Genomic DNA, 21,748 nt, shown 5'->3' with positions numbered 1-21,748 from the left:
TTTTTGTTTGGGGGGGGTTTTGGTGGGAAGACCAATCCAACCTTAAGTAGTTTGCATATTTTTATTACTGTAATGTAAGGATCTAACATCTTATGTCTGTTATAGACAAGAGATGGATAATCCAGGAATAGAAGTACCATTTTGAAGTGTGACCCTGAAGTTGACAGATTGTGTTATTTCTGTACTATCTGAACTCAGTTTAAGTTTGATCTATGAGATTATTTACATTCATCCCCTTTGGACAATTGCAACAATGTCGTCTCACTTTTCCCTACCCGGATCTCACTTTGTCTTGCACTGCAACTTTGCTTAGAAAGCTGTTTGGCAGCAGTATTTCAGAAATATGAATCAAATTTTGCTGAATGAAATGAAATTAACTATCCAGGAAAAGATAATCTACTTTTCTAGTAGTAGCAATTCCATATTTCATGCAATAATACTGAAATACACTAATAAATAATATTAAATGGTTTTTATTCTCTACTGATAGCAAACAAACAGGCCATCAGAACTAACCATTGTTTCTCTAAATACTGTGAATATTGTCTGGGGATGTTGTTGGTCCACAAAACAGCCAGAAAACTGTGTGTTCACAACAAAAATTCTAGTGGAGCCACCAAGAACTTCCCTGAACTTGGAGAGAAATGGAAGGAACTGGCCAAGCATTTGGTCCTCAGTACATTTTGGATTCGGAATATACTCAGGGGGTGTCTACACAGCAACTAGACACCCCTGGCTGGCCCCTGCCAGCTGACTCAGGATTGCAGGGCTTTGGGGCTGTTTAAATGCAGTGTAGACTTCCAGGCTTGGGCTAGAGCCCAGGCTCGGGCTAGAGCCCAGGCTCTAGGACTCTGTAAGGTGGGAGGGTTTTGGTTTGTAGTGTAGACATACCCTCAGATTCCATATTAGAAATGCAGTTGAACAGGATTTGAAGGAGTTTCCCTCTTTTTATGTTTTAAATGTACACGATATAGTTTTGAATTATAGTTGAGTAATATTATATTGGTGTGTTCCCCCGCCCCAAAGGATGCACAATAATAGCCTCATTTTGTAAGATGGCATGAGTTCCCAATGCAGCAAAGCACTTAACGTCAATGGGATGACTCACATGCTTAAAGTTAAAACATCTTCTTAAGTGCTTTGTTGGTTTGGGGTTCATGAGCACTTGCTGATATTCTTTAGCTCAGGGGTTCTCAAACTGGGGGTCAGGACCCCTCAGGGGGTTGTGAGGTTATTACATGTGGGGGCATGAGCTGTCAGCCTGTACCCCAAACCCCACTTTGCCTCCAGCATTTATAATGGTGTTAAATATATTAAAAAGCGTTTTTAATTTATAAGGGGGGGTGTGTGTGTCACACTCGGAGGCTTGCTATGTGAAAGAGGTCACCAGTACAGAAGTTTGGGAACCACTGCTTTAGCTTATGTAAAGGAAGAGGATGTCTCTGCCACACAGGCCCCCCTTCCCTGTGGAAGCCCATCAGAAGAGCTCAATAAGGGTGAATCTGTGCTGGGGTGAGGGAGTGGCCTCGGGCTGCGATGAGACTATCACCATCATTCTCCCCTCCCGATGTAATGCATCCATGTAGATTTCTAAGCCTACATTAATGCTGCTTGAAGTAGCAATCCCCTCTTTGGCATCGAGACCCTCATGGAGAGGTTTTCAGCAGGAATCTCCCCCAAGATCTGTGACGCCAGATGGCAAGCATCCATGGTTCAATTCTCTGTGGGACTGGGACTTCCCTTCCAACCAGATCTCTTCATACTCCATTTAAAGTAGTGGCGGAGATTTCAGAACAATAAATAAAGGATTAGCAGGGAGGAGACAGGTGTCAGTGATGGCAGAATAACTGAATGTAGGGATTTTCTCAGTCCACTGACCAATCCCTAATCACTCATTTGCATTCCTCCCCCTGCCTCTTGCTCTGTCCCATGTTCATCATCCCTTCACTTCCCTGCAGCTCTCATGTCTCTCCTTCTCCTGGAGCATTATCAGGAGGGTCTCTAGTTGCTTTGTTTTCTTTTCACATACCCTCCATGCTCTTTTACTTCTCTCTTTGCAGACAGCTCTACAGGGAACAAGAGGCCTCAGAGACTTGCTTATTCAGGTAAGTGTTTACAAAAGGAGGATATCTAAATATAATTAAAGAAACAGCAATGCAAATATTGCACTTTTGCCCATTTATGCCAGTCATTGCAGATGGTCTCTTCAGGGGCCTTAATATACCATTGCTCAGGAACTATACTGTGTCACTTAATCTACTCCAAGTACTCTGTTTACACTGTTCCAGATTCCCCTAAGATGTGCTATTCAGCTACATTGTAACCTCTTGTGTTGGACTGAACAAATCAAAGAGTATATATTCCTGAACCATCATCAGCTGGTTTTGGCACACACAGTCAGTTTCTGCCTCACATGGTATAGTCAGACTTTATACTTTTATGAACTAGCAAAATACAGACTGACATTGAAACTCACTTTTCAAAGGGAAGTGCTGAGAATTAAAAAAGGTGGGAGGGATATAACATTAAGCCAGAGGATCAAAGAGGCCAAAACCACTTATTCTATATCAAATCAATTTATAAAATGGTATAGTTGCTAACGTTACCTAACAGTGTGATTCTGATTAGATCACAAATTAGGGTATAAGTTTTACATATGAAATCATGCATAAAGATCTAGGATTTCTGACTTTTAGAAGTTAGTGCTTTTTAACTGAACAGCATATTACCTCTATTGCTTTTGTTTCATGAGCGCACACACAAGGACTATGGACCTGTGAAGTTGCTGTAAAAGCCGGTTGTATGCTTTTTAGCATCTTTCCAGGACAAGCTTATGGTATCTTCCTTGATTTGCATGCACATTAGAGAAAGAGGGCCAAGTTCCCAAAAGCAGAAAGAGGTGCATGTCTGTAGCCAGCTGGTATAGCTCACTAGAACAGGTGGAGCTGGTCAGGAATGGGCAGAACCACAGCATTTTGGAGATGCACTGACCGTGCACACTGTAAGAAGAGCTTTCACTGGCTGACCTCTCATGGTGCCTCAGCCAGAGTTTAAAGATGCTTACTCCCCACTCCTCTCTATCCCCCATTGACTTGTCCTTCCACCAATGAGAATGCTTTCTCAGACATAGCTGCCTCTGTGGATGGAAGGTCCTACAAGTTTCACTGCTGCATCTCAGAGGGTGAATCAAGCGTGAACCTCTTACTAAGTGCGTAGATAATTATGTGCCTAATTCCGTGGGATACGAAATTTCTCCTGTATGGTGCTGAATTCCCACTGAAGTTACTGGGAGGTGCTGAGTATTTCACAGGATTGGGACCTATATATCTACCTTGAAGAAAATTTTACAGTCACATGGTATTATTTAAACAGCAATCCTCTTTTTAAAAGAGGTCAGTGAACACATACCTTCATGCACAAAGCTACAGCATCAACTTTTGATCGGAGATTATTAAACTCCACTTTTAAAAATGTTATATATAGAAAGATGCCTTTAAAACATTAAAAATACATAGCTCAAAAGTTGCCATAATCACCAGTAGAGTCACATTTGCAACATATGCTACATTCGCCTATTTTGTAAATATAGGGCAGGAAAACCCTGCGCTTAATACAACTTGTTGTCAAGTATCTTCAGTCTTTAGTATAAGTACCACATGGCTCCAAGCTCCCTTTTAGCTGGAAAAAAAAAAAAAGGAAACTTGGGATCCATTAATTCATTGCATGAGTTATAGTTCCCTTCAGCACCTTTTGTTCACTGTCAGAGTTCTGCAACAATGACGAATGCAGCTACAGTTAGCCCAAACTCTAGAAATTTATATACTAAAGCATTAAATGGCTAACTATAAACCTAGCAAATGATTTCCTACGTAGCCTAGAAGGTTTACTACATATGCCGCAGAAGAGTCTAGTGATAGCATTCCACTAATGAAAAGCTGAACTGTGTGTTATTATGCACCAGGATTACCTTTTTCTGCGAGAAATCAGAGCCTTCGCAAACATCAGGTAGTGATATTAGAGACCTGGCGGGGGAAATATGGGGGTATTCTGGAGGAGCATGGCTAATTAAGTCAGCTGAGCTGGATACCTTTTGCTGCTTCAGTAGTATACTTGTATATGATTGGCTATTTATACTATTCACCCCACAAGAAAGGCTGCATCAAAAGGAACAAACAGAAAAAAAACATTCGTAATTGAAAACAGCAAGTTATGGTCAAGTTTTCTGTTCTCTGTTTTGTTCTTATCAAATGACAAGAGTTAAAACTGTGATGCTGTTACTTAAACTCTAGGAACTTCATCACGGGCCCCATCCAGAGCCCAGGGAATCAGTGAGAAGACTCCCATTGATGTCAGTGGGCTTTTGGTCAGACCCTAGCAGCAGTAATAGTTCAGAAAAACAACTTTCAAAGTCTTTAGAACCTCTGGCTCTTCAAAGAGATCTGAAACTAAATTAAATTGGTGAGGAAAGGGTTTGGGGTTTTTTAAAATTCCTCTAAATTATCAGCAAGTAAATCACAGTGGTGAAAAGAGATTTTGCAGTCATTGTATCAATGATAGAAGGATTACCCATGGTCACAGGAGTAAAAAAATTACTGACCTTTGCAGGATTCTAGTACTAGCTTTATCCCCCCGCCCCACCTTGACTTCAGAAAATATTGAGTCACTCTACATCTGTGCTCCCTCATTCTCAGATCTATTTGACGAGTGTTTTTTCCCCTACATTTGTAATTACAAGCAGCATGTCAAACGTTAAATTCACCTGAGCAATTTTCATTCAAAAGTGTATTATTAGCATATCATATAAAAGCGATTTAACATTATGCCTACTCCCCCCAGTAAAATGGGTTAAATGTCTAATATGTACATTTAATATTCACTGTGCAGAATGTACACAAAACACTAGGAAAAACAGCAGGGAACTATCCTGACTTAGAACAGAAATGGAGAGTAATTGCTTGAAAAAGTTGGATGTATTTCTGTGAGGCTCCTCTTATGGTGTCGTTTACTCCTGCAAGAAACATCCGTTCATAGCAGGTACTTAACTGAGAAGTCCTGGATACCAGTACAGAATGCCCACTGCAAGTGGAAATATCTGCTTTTGTGACACATCACTCTTCCCCATTTTCCAGGTAAAGAAGCTGAGCGTGGAAAGGATGAGCAAAACTTTTTTTAAAAGGGAGACCACAAAAGAATAGGTTTTGGAGAGAACGGGGGGGAAAAAGGAGAGTTTAGAGAGAGACAGAGAAATCTCTGCAGCCCCTTGCTTTATCTTACGGACCTTCCAGCCAACACTGAGGGAAGGGAAGAGTCTATGAAGCCTCCACCACAAACTGCCCAATAGACCTTGCACAGATGTGTTGTTCCAGTCCACAGACCTTTCTCCTGGTCTGCTGAGGGAGATCCATGGCTTGGACACTGGGTGCCACTTTAACTCCTGTGGAGAGCTGATGTGACCTGCCTCCTGTGAATTGAACAGTGTATTCCCATGCCTGTGTCGATTTCTGAAATACTTGGCTGGCCCTTACATACGCTACAGGTGTATTTGTGAGCGCCCAGGAGGAGATGCCTCTACAACTAGTTAGCTAGTGAGTAAGGTAGGTTCAGAGCCTGGGTACTAGCACTATGTTCTATCCAGGACTCAGTACTAAGCATTTCAGAACAGGATCCCTGTGTAGGAATGTGCACTCATAACAAGCACCCAGCTTGCTGTCACCATTTCATATGGGTTCTCACATTTGGTCCAGAGAACAAGTTCTGGGAACTGTTAGCTGTTCGTTCGTGTTCTAGCAAGACTGCTAGGGTGACCTTGACAGCAGGCCTGCTCAACTTCTAGGCCCCATCTGACTCATTGATACTTCCATGTTGTTTTTGTTTTTTTTTTGCCAGCTTCAAGAGTGGGCTGGGCTAGTATCTAATACTTCCTCTTTGCCTGCTCTGAGTTCTCCCCCATTTCCCTCTCAATGAGACCCAAAAGAAGTTATGGAGGAGCAAAGAGAGGAATGCTGAACAGCTAGCAAAGGCAGGGGCAGTGTGAGGAAATCTAAGCCATCAGTCATACCACTACAGGCGTGTCTGCTGTTGGGAAGACTAGCTCAACACCCAGGAGGTCATGAGTAATGGAGGATAATGGTGAGGGGCAACCAGGGGCAGAGAACTGAAGGGTAATGAAGGAGGAGAGTGGATTTGTGGGTTGACAGAGAATTGATAGGGAAATTGATTGAATGTGAGCAAAGGGAAGGATGTGTGTGTGGGTAGCTGATAGATATTGGGGAAAGTTAAGGATTCTGGTGGAGGAGTTGGGTAGTGACATACACCGTTAGGGATTAAATGCAAATTTGCAGACAGTTTGCATGTATATGTAAATTAGCCATGAGTTTTTGGCTGAGCCCATGCAGACAAGTCTGCTTCCAAGGCTTCAAGAATATGGGGGAAACAGTCAGCCAGCGTGTTGGAAAAGCTGAATTGTCTGTGTTATTTGCTGGTCAACAGGAGGATGCTATTTGCTTTACATGGTATTACTTTCCACTCAGGTCCTTTTTCTCAAAAAAATGTTTCTCCCCCTAGCACCTTGCCCTAAAGAGAAACTTGTGTGTGTACCCAGTGGCTCATGGATTCCTTGGAGCACTGTGCATGCCATGATAGATACTAAATTTGGTATCCAAGTCTGGGCACTGCCTGCTATGTGCGCAATCCCACGAAAGCTGGATGATTTGTAAAATAACCACACTAAAGATGGCCTCAAATCCAGTTGCCAATGACTAGATGATGCCATAATTATGCAGTGGCTGTCACCATCTAGTGGAATAGGGGTAACTGTGTGTGTGCAAACGGAGATTACATGCAAAAGTAACTGCCCACTGAATTGGACACGTGTTTTGAAAATGAAGGTAGTGACATGATTCAAGAAAAAAAAAAAACCTGACAAGCTGCTTCCAGTTAATTGCAAACACTGAACAATATTGCAAAGGTTCTTTTGGATTAAAAACATATTTATATAATGATTTGAAATATGTTCAGAATAATGAAAAATATTGTAATTCAAAATAATTTACATGCACAAATTACCAATCTGCTATATCTACAAAAATCCTATTGACATGCATATATCAAGGGCTGGTTTGAAATCCTGTTTCATATGGTGCCAAGAGTTGATGCTATTCGAAATATATTTTTTCCTCCTGCAGTGCATGATGATTTCTACTTCTAGCCATACATGCACAGCAGAGGGCATTAGATATCTCCTAGCTGAACAACAATACACGTACAATTAAATAGAAGAAGTCATTCACAAGACTAAAACCATCTTAGGCAAGTGTTCTGCTCGGATGCTAAACAAGCAACTCTTTTATAAACCAGGAGTTCTGTGTCGTTCAGGAGTTCATTTCAAAAGACTGGAATAAAGAGCGTTCATCCCCATTCACCGGAACAGTCTAGTAGTGATAAAACATTATTTGATGACAGGGGTTCAGTGGTGGTCTCACTCCAGTGCCGAGTGGACAAGCTTCCACCCGAGCAAAATTTACATCCTTGATTGTCCCACAAAAAAGCCGAGGTTTTAAGAGGCTTGAAAACAGAAATAACTTCTGAACCCTACTGATATTCACTCCAGGACAGCAATGAAGCAACATGGCTTTTCCCAATGACTCTGTTATGCCTGTCCTGTGGCTAGATAGAAGATTTCATTTCAGAGATATTAGACTCACTTTTCAGGAGGAGTAAATTCACCTTAAAAGTAATAGAAATTTAAGAGGCCACATCTTGCCCTGATTTACAGTGTTATGTCCAGAGAAGTTGTAACTAAGTGGAGTGGGAGTGCATTAGGTTTAAATCAGCTCAGAATTTGGCCTAAGTATTTAATCACATTAATCAAATGCCGAGATACATTGCAGACAATAACCCTCTTGGCATCATTTGCAAGTTTTGTTGACTCACTGGAGTAGCGAGTCACCATCTAACCTGGGTATAATGGAGGTGGGAGTGACTATCTGGAGAATGAAGATCAAGGCAATGGGCTGAGCACATTTGAAGGGCAACAGCTAAACACAGCTTGAACTGAACTTTATCATACTGTTGATTATTAATAAAAGCCAAACTCTAGGAGGAGAGTTTGGACTCTAAAGTGAGGGCTGCACTCGCAGACCAAGTTGGGAAAGGCACCTGGTCAAACTTTTTTTTTCAAGCTATAGATAATAAAAGACTGGAGAACAGAACAATGAACTAAGTAGATCATGAAAAAAAAACATGCATGCAACATACACTCAGAAGCTCTATGGACTTTCACAGATAGCTATTTAAGTCTTTACGCCCATATATTATTAGAAGCATATATTGGAAATGTGAACAACTGTCTAGTTTTGATGTTATTTGTAAGTATTGGCAATAATACCCTGTGATCACTTACATAAGAAGTGTTTAATAAGACGGATATTAAAGTTTGGTTTAAAAAACCCTTGTATATTACTGCCACTCAGTACATGAAGGTTTAATTACCATTTGTAATGCAAATTTTTTCTATTAGAAACAAAATAAACTTTACTGTTTGCTCATTATCTTAGTCCTCTAATTTAAGACTAAAATTACTTGTTAAGCCTTATGCATATCAGGTTTAAATGGGAAATATTTATATAAAATATTTAACTGGATTTATATAAAATGCCATGGCATATATTGTCTCAAGCCTACAATTACCTTGTACTGTATATGATTTAAGGGTGATGTCATCAAATCTCTCACCTCCCTAGTGCCTGGATGAGGCTCCGGGATCCCGTGGGGTGGGGAAGAGGGTCCAGCCCAAGCCCGAGTATCTAAACTGCAACTTTACAGTTCCACAGACTGAGCCCCAGATTCAGCTGATATAAGCCAGCTGTGGGCATTTAATTGCAGTGTAGACATACTCTGTGGTTCCTCACAGCTTCTCTTGGGACTAGCTCAGGAGGTGTCACCTACAAGCCAGTCTCCATTTCTCTCAGTGGATGGACCGTACTACTAGCAGTTTTGTGCCTTGCCTTAAAGCAGTCAGTAGCTCTCGCCTTTGAATAGACGTTCCTCTCAGCCATCTCCCTGGAGCTGGGAGTGTGCCTCTCAGTCCTCTTGCCTTTGGTTACTCAGTTGCGAGGCCTTGTGCCAGCTCCCCTCCACTGAATGCCCTGCCTAATTAGCGGTCCACTCTGGAGGGTACAGCAAGCCAGCCTTCTGTTGTCAGCATCACCCTGCTGTGAGGGAGGAGCAGCCTTTATACAGCTCCTCTTCTTCCAACCTCTTCCCAGGTGGTTGGGTTAGAGGGGAGCCTTTCCCTTCCCTGCATGCTCTGCAGGATTTGAGTCCCTTTAAGGGATAGTAGCCTGATTCTTTCTCTGAGCTCCATTCATTCCCAGGACTCAGTCTCTACATGTATCTTTTGGACACTTCTCAAGCCTTAAAGATTCAAGTCAGGTGGTGGAGTGGGCTGACCACTGGAAGCTACTGCCCTCTATGGTGGACTACCCTATCACAGATGAGCAAATGAACTTTGAGTTACTAATAAAGTAGAATTGGCCTAAACCTTCTAGACCAGCCATCAAACTCAAATGAAGGTTTGAATCAATTTTAATAAGAACACCTCTTCTCCAGCATAACATCTATTCTGCCCATCAGAGGCCTTGCTAGCTTGACTTGGCCCCTTGTGGAATCACATAGGACAATCTCTACTTTCCTGGGTACTGTCCTCAAATCTTGGATGCTCTGGCTTCAATCATAGGATACATTCTAGAACTCCTGGAGTAAAATGTGGAAAAAGGCCAATTCTCTGAGGTGGGCAGGGGGTCAGGTCAGAAGGGGAACAGATCTGGCTAGTGAGAGGAAGGGAAAAGGGTGAATAGAGAAAAACATGGTACAGTATAGTGTATTAAGTAATAGTCATCTTTTGGTCCTTAACATACACCTGTTTGATGTGGATTCATAATGTATCATTCTATTTATTGAGCTCTACTACAAAAGGTTCATTTCAACTGAGCGTATTTATGGTAACTATGAAGTCATTACTTAAGAGTGTTTATTTTTCTCAACTCTTGTGTTAACCTTTAATTAAACTAAAAATTACATTTGAATGGATTCTCCCTGAATATTTGCTTTGCTTGCTTGTTAAGTATCACTTTGTTTGTTTTTGACAATATAATTATGGAGATATAGAAGCCACTGTATTCATTAAAAAAAAGAAGAAAACAAAACTTTCTTTTACCCCAAAACTTGTGCTCTTAATGAAATTTTATCTAGTACTAGTCTCAGCTTGTGGCTCACTGGGACTTTATGGAAGAATTAACAGAACAATGAATTTTGTAAGACCAAGTTCTTACCCCTTCAAGCTATTTAATGCAATCATTTGATTTACCTTTGAGACATTGATCTTAAAAGATTAGGTATTCAAGAAAATAGGCCATAATTGCTAAGAATAAATTAGCCAATTTTTCTTTAAATGGAGTAGCAATGTGATGATCTTATGCTACTTAAAGCCTTCAAGTAATTATACCTACACTGTGATGTTTGGGGGGGGGGGTTGGTGCATTAGGCTCCTTACAAAATCCCAATCTATATTATTAGGGCCAGAGCCTGCTCATTTTGACCAGGCGGGTAGTACACTACCTATCCATCATGCACATAATTATTAAATCATTAGATTAAATGTTTAACAGATTTTGAATCAGTTGATAACAAAGTCCACCATTTCAGTAATGTGACCCAACAATTCTAAAATCCCTGCCTTTATTTTGTTGGTATCAGATTAAAATAGGTTTTTGTTCCTCAGATTAAGATTTTAAAAAAATAGTGCTTAGGTCAAGGGAGTAGGAAAGAACAAAATTACTTCCTCAGTACAGCATAGACCATCTTGCAACCATTGCCTCATGTGTGAAATATTGTCCAGGTTCTGCAAGGAAATGTGAAACTTGCATATCCTAACATTGGCATCTGAGGTTTATATATCCTTGTAACAAGGTTTGCTACTCACCACAGGTGCACTTCCTTGTGGCTCATCTGGGGATTAGCTTGCCAAAGATTGGACGCCTCTTCCACCAGTCACTCAGCCTGTTGTTTCAATTTCGCCCTCCAGGACTCTCTGTGACTTGACCATCTGGCCAGGTCCCTACAGTCCCTGTGTTCTGGGGTCTGCAAATACCTCTCTGAACAAGCTGTCCCTCTACCATTCCAGGCAGTCTTCTTTCTTACATCTGAGCTTCCTCCACTCCCTGTGGCTTCTTGCCAGACCCTGTAATCACCATCAAACCTCTCTTCTGTCAGGGAGTGACTGCAGACTACTCTCCCCAGCAACTTCCCTTCTGTTCTCAGCTTCTTAGCTTTATTGAATCCCCACCTGCTCCTGCCCAGCTTAGCTTCATCCTTAATTAAGTATTACTGAGCCCTGGCTTCCCTCCAGGTGCAGCCTATGCTGTTAATTGGCCCATCTAGCCTACCTTAACCCTTTCAAGACTGGTGTGGGGTGAACACCTCATCACAATCCCCAATTATTTTTTTTTAGAGGGGGCAGGAGGTGCATTATTAAGGGAATGGAACATGATTATATACTGCCATGTAACTCATTAAATTTGTTAGGAGTCATCATTAGGTATTTATCTAATGAATAATCAAAAGAATGAATCACTAGCATCACAACATTCATATTTATATCTGAGTAACTATCGTAACAGATGACAATAAGAATGTGTACAACTCATATTTTGGCTGGTTTAGAGTTTTAAAGCTGACATCTGTGTATTTCCCGTGATTCATGTTACTTTTCTGTGTTTGTGATTACCTTTGCACCAGAGCTGGACATCACTCATGCAGCATCCAACAGTATACAATTCCTGTGTTTGAAGGAAAATTCACATCTGGTTCCCCAAACACTTCTCAAAATTACCACCACCCTAGTGTATAGCTGTAAGTAGCAGATCACAGCTAACATGAAAGTGAGTTAGAAACAATATTTAAAGGGACACTATCAGGTTAGTATAGATGTGGTAAGAAAGCCAGACTTTACAAAATCCATAATCATCAGAAATAGGACAATGATTATTCTTAATTTCAATTATTTTTACTTGTTCTTGCCTCAGCACAGCGGGCTGGCCTAGATCACCTCCTAAGATCCCTTCCAGCCCTACATTTCCTTGATTCTATTATTCTAATTAAAATATTTTATTTTTAAAGAAATAATATTCTCCAGCAGTGTCTGAAACCCAAACTTTGCAGCATGATGCTAGTGTAGGGATATGCCTATATGTACTTACATTGAGATATATCTCAATAGATGCTCCTACATGGCACAGATAGTTTTTCCCCTCAATATAGCTAGTAGATGTGAACTCCAGCAGGGTGGGGGCATAGTCTTGACTTCAACTAGTTACACTGAGGTGAAAACTCCCTGTGCCATGTCTTCCACTAGGAGTTTACATCAAGATCAAGATAGCTAAATGGACCCAGAACATGAACACAGCTACAATGGCATGTAAAACGGATGCAGCTGAAAATAATGAAAAAAACATTAACAGCATTATGTTTATGGTAGAAATGAGTTTTGTTTTTTTAATATCACAGGTGTTACTAATAACACAGATAAGGAAATCTGTCTGCTTCTTAAAAAATAAAATATAGGAATTTTAACCCAACAGTGTCATAAGTGTAAAAAAAAGACTGAAAAGTAATCCTGAAGATCAACAGCAAACATTTGTATCCACCTAGGAGACTCCGGTTCAGGAACTAATAGAGGTTCTTGCTTCCAGGTGACTGAGAGGCGTATGTGTCATGGAGGTCACACACTCACTCTGCGAGTTGTTTGAACTCAGCAACACCACTTGTTTTGTGGCTTGCAGTGCTATTATTTCTGACTCCAGCACAAGTGATTCTCAGCTGACAGTAAAACATCAGCATTCAGAAAACCAATAGAGGGACTACAAATACAAATAAGCCAGTCACAGCAAAGGATGGTGGAAATCTCAAAGACTACCCATCATAAAGAGTGATGTCCTGAGTTATTACTAAAAGATATGAGTCAAACACCCTTCCTTCAAGTCACGGGAAAGAGGACTAGAGGCCGCCAGTTGTAACTGGTGCCACATCACAACATTTGTAGGCACCGAATGGCTGCACAATTCCAGTAGAGAATTCCAAATATCAATAGCACATGACTAGATTTTTCATGCAAGTTCATGGTTAAACGAACTCAGTGTCATTTTACCATTAAATTTCCCTATGCTAAAGCAAAGCTCCCTGTACTTCCTCTAGTTCAGGAGAAGCTCTTTCACCGCCTACCATTCACATCTAAAACAGATACATTCAGGGATCCAAGAAAAGCTCAAACATCAGGAAAATGAAAGAGGCTAGAACAGAGCTCTGAAGTTAAACTGCAAGAGATTTCCAAATTCTTCAGTTCTAATCATCCCAGCTGGTCTGAATACAGTCAAATCAAACTGTTCTTCAAGAAATTTAGGCATTTTGTGTCTGATTTCACTATGCAATACTTAAGCATGATCTTCAAACAACCTAAGCACATGCACAATTATTTACAAATTCCCACAAATTTAGAATTCATCCTGCCAACGGTTCACTTAGGACCTGATCCAAAGCCTACTGAAGTCAATGGAAGTCTTTCCGATTGACTTCAGTGGTGTTTGGATCGTGCCCTTAGTTTGCTTTTGGTGTGCACACAGTCGCTGTGAAGATGAAACCAATAAACTAGTGCACTCGCTACTGGAAGCCATTGCCTAAGAGGAATCAGGAGTTTTGGGGAAATTAGCTGCCTACATACCTGTAAATGAGGAAGTACGGGGGGGGGGGGGGGGGTTATCCGCATAAAATAAGTAGTTATGGTAGACACTTAAGGGGTGGGGGACTTTAAGGAATTATTTAGACGCTATTTAGGCAGATTCAGTAACTGCCAAATGCAAAGCAAGGACACAAAAGCTCTGATGAGCCCAGAAAGAAGACAAAAAGTTGCCTGCAGAGTGAAGTAGCAGAAGCATCGGGAATATTTCTCCCCTGAACCCCTCCTCCCCCTGAATCCAGCACCAGATTTTACTGTTGGTTTTGAGTTCGACATCTAAATATAGAAAGATATGCTGGAAAGACATACTGATAGCTAGAGAAATGAATGGATTATTTCAGATGGCAAACTAGCCTGGTTAAACATGCTCTGATCTTATGCCCTGTGGCATCCCCAGTAGGGGAAACAGGTTTTGTTTGTTTTTTTAAGAGAACCCCCCCCCCAATAACTATTTAATAAAGGATTTCAAAAATAATGTGAGAGTGTTAATATGAAGCCTGCATCAACTTCTACTGCATACAACTCCAGTAACTTATCTGTTAGCATAAAGATCATGAACCAAATCAAGGATAGATACTTTTAAAATGAGCACAGATACAAAAAGAAAAAAAAGATTGAGAGGAAATAATTTTATATGAATACTTGTGGCATCTAGCTCTTTAATATTTTACCCTCTTTTAGCCACTAAGAAAAAACCCCAGATACATTGCCGCAGACCCCAAGCCTCCCTTTATCTCTTAGAATAAGTGAAAGCAGATTTCTGCAGGAAAAGGTGATCTACAATTAGCATGTAAGATACCAACTAATTCCACTTGTTATGCAAGCAACGTCGTCTAATTTGTAGGTTAGAGAGCAAGTCACTCTTGTCTGGGATAAATAAAACAACACACTGCATTATGTTGCTCATAACACGGAAAGCTAACATCAGCTCTTGGAAAGCAAGAGCAGCCTGAACCCCTAAACATCAAGAAACCCTCGTTTGCAACAAGCAAAAGTTATGCATAGGTTTCCACTAGACAGCTAAATAGCAGGTCCCTCCACCCCCCCTCGTACACCTCCTATTGCTCGGATAGCTGCCCTCTGTATCTAAAAATCTCCCAAGGACACCGGCTTGATCGATCTTTGTCATGCATTTGGCTTCGCACTTGCGAAGAACAGAGAAGAGAGCCTGGCTTTCTGCGAAACATTAACTTGCACCCGGCTCCTGTCCCTAAGCGGGTTTGCTCAGCGCTGCTGCGGCATGTCAGGGATCTAGCGCGTCTGTCTGTCTTTTTGTTGCTTCAAGGGAGATAAATTAACAGCGAAAAAAGAAGAGGAGTACTTGGGGCACCTTAGAGACGAACAACGTGCTGTCCCAAGCCCTGAAGCGTTAGGAAGCACTAAGGCAATTCCCTTCGGGGTTGATCATCCGAGTGTCTGTTTCGCCGCGGTCCACCACGCTGCTCCGCTGTCTCTTATCGCATCGACTGAGGGGAAATGGGGACCTGCCGTCTTGGCTGTATTGCAAAGATAGCCGCTATCTAGCAAAGTTGATCGGAAAATCTTGACTTCTCCGGGTAAGCCCTCCGCGTAGGGTCGGGCTGGGGAGATGGAGGATACGGACGAGACAACCGGGAAGGGGCCCCTTGGTCTATTTCACAAGCCCCGTTGCGAATACACAACTCCAGAACCCCGCGTGCTGTTGCCTCCCTGCCGTGAAACCGCAGGATCAAACCCTGGCAGGTCCCCTCGCTGCCCTCCCATAACAAACCTGTTCGTGCGCAAACATAATAATAAAAACCAAAACGTCCCCTAGCTGGGTCAGGGGGAAATCGCCCTGACCGTTGGCGTCCAGCATAAGTGCCCGGGGAGAGGTGCCTGGCCGCGGGCAGCTGCGGGCACTACTATCCTACACGACGTGGGCTGGGGCCGTTTTCACCCGGGCGAGCCCCGGCCGGGCGGAGGAAGCCGCGCGTCCGACAACTACCAAACTTACTTCCCGCCCCCCGCCCCGCTTGCAACGAGCGCGGGCTAGAGCCGCCTCCGCCAACCGGGGGCAATCGACGCGCCCGCGGAGAGCCCCGCGTCTGCGGAGCGCGCCCGGCCCCAGCGGGACGCCCCAGCCCGGCCCCGGGAGCTGCGCTCCGCGAGCGGGCAAGGCAGCCGCTGCCCATCGCAGCCAGCGCTCGGGTCCCTCTGCACGCCCCCGCCGGCCTGCCTTTTTACACCGCCCTCCCCCTTCTCGGCGACTCCCCGGAGCAGCTCCCCCAGCCTGTGCAACCAGCGGCGCCTTGAACCCCCAGCTTCGCCGGCATCCCTGCTCCAGTCCCGGGCTTACCTTAGAGCGGGCTCTGGCAGGCTGCGAGCCGCAGTCGGATTCCTGCCCCCCAGCCCCGGCCCCGGCCCCGGCGGCTCCGAGACACCTCGGCTCTGTGCCGCTGAAGAGCCGAGCGTCCTTTGCCCGAGCGCTACCTCCCCGCGTTGCCGTGCAGCCCGGAGGTATGTTGTTAAACCGAGCCGCCTTTGGCCGTAACATTGAACGTCAGAGATTTGGGAGCGCTGAGCAAACCCCACCCTCCAAACCCTGAGCCTTGGCCGCCCGCGTGGGGGGGTGGAGGAGAGAAGAGAATTAAAGAGCAGGCGTGTGCGCTACCTACAAGCGGCTCCTCCATTAACCCCTTTCCTCCTCTTCCTCCGCTCCAGGGCCGTCCGTGGGGGGAACGGTGCAAGGGCTCTCGGCTGGGATTCCTCCCTGGGCATGTCAACGTGCACCTGACGGGAGGGAGGCAGATTTGCTTGGCTCCAGCGCACTTTCTGGCCCTGTTGCCATTACAACTGCTTGCAGGGTTTACAACTTTGCGGCAGAAGGAGTCATTCCACTCTCTCCTTGCAGAGAAAAGGCTTTCAAGGTTTCACAGAAAGAAAAGGAGGACTTGGGGCATCTTAGAGACTAACCAATTTATTTGAGCATAAGCTTTCGTGAGCTACAGCTCACTTCATCGGATGCTGTAGCTCACGAAAGCTTATGCTCAAACAAATTGGTTAATCTCTAAGGTGCCCCAAGTCCTCCTTTTCTTTTTGCGAATACAGACTAACACGGCTGTTACTCTGAAAGGTTTCACAGCTCACTGATTATTATTGACGTGACAGTAGCATCTGGGGGCGCAACCCAGATCAGGACTCGGGGCTGCTGGCTGCTGCCCGAAAGAGCTTACCGTCTAAACGCAGCAGACAAAGAGGAGAAAGAGGACTAGAGAGAGGAAGTGACCTGGGTACGTCTACACAGCAAACAAACAAACAAAACCCCCAACAACAAGACTTGGAGGCCTGGGTCTACAGACTGTGGCTTACTTTAAAAATAGCCACGTAGCTGTATGTGCTTGGGCTGGAACTCTTAAACCCATCCCTGGCCCGGTTAAGGGATGAGAGCCAGAGCATATACAGGGCTATATTGAGAACTATAGACCCAAGTTCTGAGACTGGCTGTGGCAGGGTTTGTTTTTGCGGTGCAGACATACAGCCAAAGTCACAGCAGCTCAGCGGCAGAGCTAGGAATAGACACACCTGTGCTCCGGGCCCCCAGGCTGATGTCCAATCCACTGGACTAAGTTTAGGGTTGGATGGGTTCAGATTTTCATCAGTCAATTTCACCATACACAAAGGGACAAAAAAAATATTTCCATGGCTAACAAGTGCTATTTACAGATAGGCAAAATAAGAAAAATGCAGCTTCAGAACTTATGAGAGTTTGACTTAAAATATTTACTTTGTACATTTTGATGTGTGATGTTGATAATTTGTGTTATAATGATTACAAAGCTTTAACTTTTAATGTTTATTGCTATTAAAATAATGATTGCCTGGCACGCACACCCTTAATTTCCCACAACTGTGAACATTTATATCAATTAAAATTTAAAAAAAATACTTAAACCCCACAATTTTGCACTACTGTGAACATTTAACTAGATAAAAATCTTTTAAAACTGCTTAAAATGAACATATAGTAGCCCGAAAAATTTAAAAAAAATAAAAATCAAGTTCTTCCAAGTCTATGTTCCCACCCTAATTAAGAACAAAACAAAACTTTATTTCTGTATTTACTTTTACTCAGAGGCTTCATTTCAGAACATTAAGAATTTTTTTCTTTTGATGATGGGGGAAAAAAAAAGCCCTGGATTCTATTCAGATAAGATATACCTTGAAAAACCCTAAAGTTTATCCAAAAGGAAATGACCAGCAGTACTACTGGCTGGGGGAAGGAGGAAGGGGTGAGGCCAACTGTCTCTCCTTCCCCCACCTGCACTCCCTCCCAAGACCTAATGACCATGAGAGCACATGCCTGGCCACCAGGCCTTAGGCATAGGGGGGGGCAGAAGACAACAATTCCATTTTGAAAATTGTTTTTTTTTTCCTACATAGGAACAAAAATGAGATATTTCAAAAATTTTAATGGGAAAACAAGAGAAAGTGAGAGAGAGCAACAGGCACAAGAATAACCAATAGCCTGGTGATTAGGGCATTTGGCTGGGAAGTGGGAGACTCAGGTTGAAGTCCCTGTTCTGCTTGATTCAGTGCCGAAACTGCCAGGCTATGGCTTCTTCCTCTTCTCTGTATGTGTCTGTCTTGAGAAATTGCACCCTGGATAGGAGAAGCCCTTCCCAATGAATTTTTTTGTTGGAACAGATACATTTCTATGAAACACTCAAAATGGCCATTTTGATAGAAAGAGTGTCAATTTTTTTTCAACCAGCTCTGCCCATGCAGCCCACGTCCCGCACCCTCTTGGGCTCAGTGGAAGTATAAGCCGCAGCTCTTGCAGTCTAAGCAAGCCTCAAGAGCTAGAAGCAATCCCCTTCAGAAGGAGCAGAGAATGAACCCCAAAAAGCATCCTGCTGCTTTACACCTGTGAACATTAGTGATGTCATCAGACTGACTTCGTAAATTACAACTCTGGATGTGGTTTTCTATTTTACCTACTGGCTATTTGCTCTGCTCCCAGCCTCACTGCCTTTGCCCTCCGTGCCTCCAACCAGCCTTTCTTCCCCGTTACTTCCAGTCACCTTCAATCTCCCTTGTCCTCTTCTTTTGTCCTTCCCATTCCCTTACTCCCATGAATCCATCCCTACCTGCATTCCTTCTTCGTCACCCCAACCTGACCCCTCGTCACATGCTTAAAAAGAATCCCAAGAAAAATCAACTCAGACAAGAAGAGTGGAACATACATGGTGTTTTCCATCACTGTGATTGTTTTGCAGATATGGTATATCCCTCTACATTGCCCTTTGCCCCTCTTTTCTATCTACATTTAGCTCTTTGGAGCAAGACTGTCTCTCCCTGTGTGTAGGTCCTGTCATCTGATACCATAAAGATATCAATCCTGATTAGAGCCTCTAGCTGTTACTGCAATGCAAATAAGTAAGCCAACAGCTACTTGGAGATTCAAAGTTATTTCAAGACATAAAAAGGAAGGAAATTTGTGTTTAAAGCTGTAGGGGACCTGCCTTTATACCTGAGTTGCAATCTAAGTTCAGTGCATGTTCTTAATGACTGTGCAAGCAGTGTCATTAGTGCAAACAGGGTGTTTAACCTTAACTGTGCATCTCCTGGGTTTTGGTGGATTAACTGAAACCCCGATTATATTTAATTATCTCCAGTGCTGCCCTCTGTGATCATTGCCTTGCTTTATGGCTTAATAATCTGCACATTGATATAAACCAAATGACAATTAACATTAGTGCAGGTTGGGTTTGCATTTATTGCTGTTCCTAGGTCTGCACGCCACATGCTTCCGCTCTGCAGTTTCATTGCCATTTATCAGCACCTCCTTATTGGAACAGCTCCTGACTTTAAAAACAAATCAATTGACTTTTCCCCAAACAGCTAGGAGAGTGAGGATCCTAACAACAACTTGACCAGTTTTCTGTCAGAAAGTAAGGAAGCTCTTTCAGACAAATTGCAGTCCTCAGACTTCACAGTCTGGGATACCGCAAAAGGCAGCGTGGGAGGGAAAACATTAGCACGTGTGAGTTCCCCAGTACCTAAGAAAGAATCACACAGCTCACCCCCACCGCCGAATCTCTGCTATGGGCCCAATCCTGAGAGCTGCTGAATAGCAGCATCCCCCACGGTTTGGATGGGAGTGGCCATTGCTCAGCATCTATGAGGATAATCTAAATAGACAGACGCCAAACCCGATAATCAAATTAATCAGCCTCCCACAGTGGATTTAAAAGGGACACAATCCTGCTTCCACTGAAATCAACTCCAGAAATGAGATTGGATGACAGCCAGATCTGGTAGATGCATTTGACCAGTACATGATTGAATTCTAGTACTGTATTTCATGAGATGTTCCATAAATGTTATTTATTATTTGCATAATCTCGTTCTGATTTATACAATGGTAACGTGTGCTCAGTAATCCAATATATATAGATTATATATTTCAGGTTTAGCTCCGAGTGCTTTCAGCGTGGGAGTGCCTGTGTCTCCAAGGTCGCCTCATAAATCCAGATATTGTGGCACTGCACTGCCAATCTGTGTGGGGTATAATAACTCTTAAGGGAAATCAACGCTGAAAATGCTTCCGAATTTTTCAGAAAGGACATGTGTAGAATACATCACCACAGCCCGGCTGAGCATGCAACATCTTTGCAAACACTGGTGAAATACATCACATCCCCTCAGTTGGGTGGTGAGCAAAAGCAAATAATGTGAAATAGGTAAATCCTGGGACATCTGTGCAAAGAGATTACTTGCTTAAACAGCATTTCACCCGTGCACATTTTCTGTGCATATTTTATAACCCATCACTAACAAGGCCACCTGCTTTGTTCTAAATAAACTCATGAAAAAGTTAAAGGTGGACAAAAGTCGTCACAAATCAAAGGCCCTAGCTCAAAATTCAGATGCATTCTGTTTAGACAATAGTCTAAAATATTTCATCGACAGGATGACAAATTCAGCTACAAAACTGTTTTAAGATCAATTGTAATAATAAGGCTGACATTTTGGCCAGTGCCTTACAGACCGACCTTCAGAAGCTATGTAATTGTACTAGATGATTGACAATCAGAATACCAGTTTCAGAGCATCATAACAAGAACAGTACATAGTGTGATAATAATAGTAATTAAACACACCAAACCTATGTTTAATTACCATAAAGGTTGCAACATACGCTGGCAAGCCAATCTAAGTAAAATGTAAAAGCTGGAATAATCCTTAATCATTCTATCATGTCCAGATATAAAATGATAAACGAGGACCTACGGAGTCTGGCAAACATATGTACCATGTTGCATATCCGGTTCTCTCCTCCTCATGGCAGTTTCATCGTGCATCCTGTTGTGACCGTGCATGTGGAGATGTACATCTCCTGCATTGCATGGCTCTGGAGAGGTTTATTCTATGACAGAATGTCAGGACAAGATATCTGAGGGCTGGGGTGAAGCCACAGGATTAAGGCTGCAGAACCCACCACCCAACTTCACTTGGCAGTGGCTTCTTTATCCTGTCGCTTGTGACACTCTTGAAAATGATTTTTACTTGTATATTGAAGCCTTCATTAGGTAACCCTGTCTTAAGTAACTACTTCAAAGTATCCTCCAGGTTTGCAGAACAATTCGGTTTGACCTTTAATTAAATACCAAGGCTATCTTTAGTAGGCAAAGGGTATTTGCTAGGTGCTCAGGGGATTTTTAATTTTAGCACTTCTTGTAGCTCAGTGGTTGCGTGAACAGGGATTTGTGCAGATATGTTCTTCTGTTTTGATTTGTGTGTGCTTCTAATCCATGAGTTTCACTTTAAGTCACAGGTTCAAATGATTCCAAAAAACTCAAAGCAAAACTCAGATAAAGCAGCATTTTCACACACAAACCCATGGTTTTACCTCATTTCTTGTTTGAAACAAAGCCCTGATTTGCTTGAAACCAATTCTGGGTTCAGAAACCTTACAATGGACTAGGGGTGAATTCT

General features: G+C 42.8%; 1 protein-coding gene across 7 annotated transcripts in view; it reads right to left on the bottom strand.

Moving 5' to 3' along the window:
- The window catches only part of LOC140914094 (contactin-4), a 664,334-nt gene extending 647,783 nt beyond the window's left edge, over positions 1-16,551 (bottom strand). For 2 of the 7 annotated variants that reach the window (XM_073351151.2, XM_073351150.2), the window contains exon 1: positions 16,107-16,291. The gene's annotated coding sequence lies outside the window, so the exon portion shown is untranslated. Of the gene's footprint in view, positions 1-15,119; positions 15,726-16,106; positions 16,300-16,421 lie in introns of those variants that run through there. The other 5 variants (XM_073351153.2, XM_073351159.1, XM_073351157.2 and 2 more) reach the window with 5 other exon arrangements.
- Between the last annotated feature and the right edge of the window lie 5,197 nt (positions 16,552-21,748).

This window comes from Lepidochelys kempii, chromosome 7 (assembly GCF_965140285.1).
Source record: "Lepidochelys kempii isolate rLepKem1 chromosome 7, rLepKem1.hap1, whole genome shotgun sequence".
Classification (NCBI taxonomy): domain Eukaryota; kingdom Metazoa; phylum Chordata; order Testudines; family Cheloniidae; genus Lepidochelys; species Lepidochelys kempii.
The sequence above is the reverse complement of the archived record's forward strand: the minus strand, read 5'-3'. Positions and strand labels throughout refer to the sequence as shown.